Genomic DNA, 5,312 nt, shown 5'->3' with positions numbered 1-5,312 from the left:
AAGCTTGCAATTGTGTCTGGTGATGAGAGGACCAGGAGGGGGCATTAGCTGGCTCCAGAGTTCCAAATGGCACTTTGGACGAAAGTGGTTTTGAATCCCAGCTGGTGGTAGTCCAGCCTCCATTCACAACCCCTGCTCCCCACTAAAACCACCCGTTCCATCTTTTCTCAGAAAGTACTTCCTTGATCCAAGTCCTCACCTGTCTCCTGGTAACTTCTGTGCTATTCCTTGAGGCCCTGGGGGACTGGGCTCCAGCTGCCCAGTGTGGCCCCTCAGTGTCCCCAGATGGAGAGGAAGTGCCCTAGAGCCCTCCGTTCTGCAGACACGGGATTTGCATCCTTGCTGTTCAGCTGGGCTAATGCCGTTCTCAGTTGCGTTTGCTCTTTGAAGCAGTAAGCATAACAATCCAGACACACAAGAATCCCCTCTTGGTCACTTGTCAGCTGTGTCATTTTGAGCAAGTACTCACGCAGTCTTGAGTTCAGTGTCCACATCTGAATAGTGAGGGTAAGGATGGGGGGATTTATCTCTCTCCCTTTGGGGAAAGCCTTTCAAGGTTACAGATTCACGTGACTGCCTTTCCATCTCATTTCCCCCCATTTTTCACTTTGCTTGCATGGTGAGCATCTCATTTCCCCCCATTTTTCACTTTGCTCGCATGGTCCCAGGGAAGTATTCTGCTGGATATCCAAATGCATTGTGATCCATCCCCCCATCTCATCTTTCTAACTAGGAACCGTGAGGATGAGCAGTGTGCTTGTCTGTGGTTCCAGCTGAGGTTGGGTGGCTCTGAGACGCCACCATGGCTTCCGGTTTGGTTGGCTCCACCACATACACTGATCTCCTAGGGAAGGTCAAGGTATCCATCCTTCTGTCCCAGTATCTGCCCTTGGCAGTCTCTCTCAGTTTGCTTTTAAGGGCCCTAAAGCCTTAGAACTTACAGAACCTCCCCGCCAAGGTGAGGAGAATACTCTTAAAATCAAATTCCTGCAGTGCCTACTTGCTGGGGGTGGATGGTGGTGATCTTGGAGCCTCAGAATCCAGTCCCCCAGCCCTGGCCCTGTTGAGGCCGCTTCTGGCTGGGCACGCTGGTGGGGCAGAGGCGAAGGGGTGCATTGTCGGGGAACCGCAGCTGCCCGGCTGGAGGCTGGGAGGCCTGAATAGCTTCACAGCTCTGGGCTGGCTCGCTGAATGGAACTCGCCCCTCCCTGGCAGTGGCCCAGAATAGATGACATTTTCATTGCAAACTAACAAGGGGAGAAATCCAATTACCTTACAAAGGGGCTCCAAAGGGGCCTCATAGCTTAGAGAGAAGGGGAGGGGAAGAGGGGGAGAGGGAAGGGAAGGGAGAGGATGTGTGTGTGTGTGTGTGTGTGTGTGTGTGTGTGTGTGTGTGTAGGCTCCCACCCAAGCCAGGAGAAATAAAGCCCTAGGGGGCATGGGGGATAGGCCTGGAGGCAGGAGAGCTGGTACTGGGGGTTTTAATTCATTCCATTCTGCCAGAGGGTCTGCCAGAGGGTCTGCCAGGGAAGCTCCAGGTCCCTGGAGCCTCTGGGCAGCCAGACCTCCTTCTTTCAAGCCACGTGGGTGGTGCAGGAGAGAGCACCCCTCAGGCAAGCCCCAGCCTCTCTGAACCCCATTCTCTGCCTATCAGACCGGGTTTTGCCAGACTTGAATCATCAGGAATTCACTGCACACTTTGCCACATCCAGTTAAACTATTAATCCTTTTTCTTTAAATTTATTTAGAGTGTATTATTTTAAAGTTTAGATTTAAAAAGAAAAGTTTCTATCCTAAATGCAAATAGAAAAAGTAGAAGCTAACTCTAAAGTGAAATATGATTCAATAACTCAATGTTGTTAAACCTCAGCTAGGTATTGGGGTGGCCAAGGCCTTTGGAGCTGGAAGCTGAGAAAATCTAGGGGTGGGTGGGTGGGGTGGGAGTGGTAAGGCGGGGGTGGGGGTGGGGGGCGGGTGTTAGCAAGTGTTTGCAACAAACCCTGATTTCCCCTGGGCCTAATCCAGGAGGATTAAGAGGATTAAAAAAACCACCTCTCCTCTAGGCCCTCCCAGCCCTGGCCCTGGAGTGGTGGGTGTAGCGGCATCAGCCTGGCTGCCCTGAACCTTGGTTGCCCAACTGCTTAGTGGGGAATAGGGGCAAAGTGGGATCTACTGTATTATTGGACAGACCTGCTTTCTGTGCTTTGTGGGGTGGTCACTGAGGTCCCAGAAAGTGTGAGGGGCTTAAGGGAGGTGGAGGATGATGGTGGTCCCAGGACGGCAAGAAAGTCTAGTCTCCTGCTTTCCCCTTTGGACTTGGGAGGAAGAGCTGCAGACCCAGTTTGGGATGAAATTAGCGTTCGCTTCCTCCAGCTCAGCCAGAGCAAATCAGCCTTGAAAAGCTGGCCTGCCTTGAGGCCACACAGCGCGACCCTTTGTGGCTCATTCCCTGTCCCCTCTCTCTCTACACCGGCGAATTGAATTCTCCAGCCCAGAACACCTGAAAGGTAGCCTTCCGAGGCACAGGGACCTGGGAGCTTTGCGGGGGATTTGGGATTTTAGAGACACCCTTGCCAGTGACCTCTCCAAACTGGGGACATTGCCTGTTTCTTCTGTCAAATGGAGGCTTTTGGGGGGAGCTTTGGTCCCAGGGGAGTTTGTGCCCAAGGGTGGGACAACATTGGCTCCCACCTCTCACTCTCACTGCCACCCCAAACCCTGGGGAAATTAAAGCAAATTGGGAAAGTGGCAGTGCATGCTAGGGGACTGGCTCAGATTAAGCCCCACCCACTCACCACTGAACAGTCCCCACTTTGGGGACTTGATGCTCCCTCCTGCTCTCCCGGGCCATCCCTGCTTTCAGAATGCTGCAGGAGAGGAGATTAGGGAATGAAAGTCTGATCCAGAGACCCAGGGGCACCCCAAGTCTTCAGGGGGCTCTCCAGTCAGTCAGATGCTTGGGGAGGGAGGCAGAGGCAGGGAAGTCCAAGAGGGGGTTGGTCTGCACAGGCTGAAGCAGTCAAAGAAGCTTAGAGAAGGTGAAAAGAGAGTAATCAAAACTAATAAAGCTTTCCCTAAGCATTTACTCGGCATGGTGCCAGGCATTTCAATACTCTAGGAGGTATTGAGGCTGGGTGGCTGGCTTAAGAACATCAGGTAGTCAGTAGCAGAGTTCACCCTGTATATCCTTGCCATCTATCCATTTCTAGTCCCTAATTTTCACCTCCTATGGCATTTGACCCTTTTGAAAGCCCCTCCTTTTTATACTCAGGCTTTCCTGCTTTCAGGACTACACTCTCTCCCTGGCCTCTTCCTACTTCTCTGAGCATTCAATGTCCATCTTCCTATGAGTCCATCCTGGGCATCTGCTGCCAGGGTTGTGTGTGTGTGTGTGTGTATACATTTTAAAAATACATAGTCTCTAGCCTACTGCAGTACTGTAATTTGACAGGGCTGGTTCCATCCACTGAATGTACCTGGGGTTCATTTCTTCACTCCCAAATTTATTTCCATCGCTGACAAATCCCACAGCTTATAAGACACATCCACCTGGACATCTCAACTCAAAAACACAAGAGACCGTCAACTGAACTCGTGTTTCCTCCAAACTTTCTTCTCACCGTGAAATCTTCTGTCCCAGGCCCCCGAAGTGGAAACTCCTAGGTCCTCATTGATCTACCTCTGTCCTGACACCTCTCATCCCCCTTTGTGACCGAAACCTGCCCCAGGCCCCATTGTCATCCTACCCAGTGACCAAGGTAGTTCTGCCTCTTAAAACCTCTTGCGTCAGCACCTCCCTCACTCTCTACCGGCATCTCATACCGACTATTGAAGAAGACTCCTAACAAGCGGCCCTGCTCAGTCTTTCTCCTGCAAAGAGAACCCCTTTAGCATAGAAATCTCCCTGCTTAAGGATTCCTGTGCCCTTCCCTCACCAAAACGCATATTACTTGCTCTTCTGGATTCACTTGCCTGTGTACTCTACATTGCACTATAAGCACTTATCTATACACTCCTGTCTTTTCATCTTTATTCATTTGTTTATCCAACAAATCTTTGTTTATTTATTTTAGAAACTGTTTATTTTTCATCAATTTTAGTTTTATTTTCTGCTTAAGAGGATGGGGAAGAACAGCTTAAGGCCACTCAGTGGTTGTTCCTACCCATTCAGTGGCCTGAGCAGTGAGAGCTGCAGACCCATTTTGAGCAGCGGGCTGAGGGCTCTGTCTTCTGTCGGGAACTGAATAGGCACGGAGGGGCCCTGTGCCTTCAGACCAGCCTGCGACTTCAGAATGAGTAGCAGTTATTTTAGAAGCTGGAGCAGTCCATTCACTCTGAAATTCTGGTGGTCAGCCTAGCATCAGTAACCACTGGAAGTCACAGCTCCTGGAAGGCTGCCTGGATCTGAATAGTGAAGGTTCCAGGAGTGAAGCAGCCAGCAAAAGGAGTGGCCCCAGTGGCAGCAGCAAACTTCAGCACAGGCTGCTGGCCAGTATTCCTGGGGGATATGACACTGACATCAGCCAGGTTTCCAATGGCGACAATGGCATGAGCCACCAGTAGAAGCTTCTCTCAGGTTCTCTCCAGATTTATGATGTAGATGCCATCACTTTTCCCTTTGTAGATGTACTGTTTCATCTGGATGTCAAGGTTCATGCCACCTGGGGCTCCAGACATTGTGAAAGTTGTTCTTTAAAGTTATGACGGGAACCCAGAATGATGCTATAGGGACCCCTTTATAAGTAGCGCAGAAAAGCCAACAAACATTTATCTGATGTCAGCCATGAGTCAGGCCCTGGGCTCAGTGTTGGGGGAGAAAAGGACGAGGCAGATCCTGGCCCTGCCTTCATGGAGGCTGGAGTCTAGTCTTCATGCCATTGCACATACTATTCTGCCATGTAGATATATGCCTTTTCCATCTGGAAAATGCCCGCTCATAAATAGGAGATCTTATGTTTCCTTCCCACACACTGATGAATCATCTTGTGTCCCCTTGGAGTGTACACAGTGCACTGTAAAGACACCTGGATCAAGACGTAGAAATAGGACAGTTAGGCAGATTTTGTTCTTGTTGTTGCTGAAAGTGACAGAAAACCAACTCAAACCAGTAGAAAAGGGAATTTACTGCTTCATATAAATAGGAAGTGCAGAGGCGGAGCTGGCCTCTGGGACTGCAGGGATGTCACTCATGTTGCCAGGACTCCCTCTGCTCCTCTACTCGGGCCTCCTGCCCTGATCTTTTTTACTGCAGGAATGGGGAGAGGAGTGGGATGTAGCTGCAGAAAACTGTAGGCTTACCTCTATCCAGATTA

The sequence above is a fragment of the Mesoplodon bidens genome (genome assembly GCF_964165515.1).
Source record: "Mesoplodon bidens genome assembly, chromosome: 1".
In the NCBI taxonomy this organism is placed as follows: domain Eukaryota; kingdom Metazoa; phylum Chordata; class Mammalia; order Artiodactyla; family Ziphiidae; genus Mesoplodon; species Mesoplodon bidens.
Note: the sequence above shows the minus strand (reverse complement) of the source record.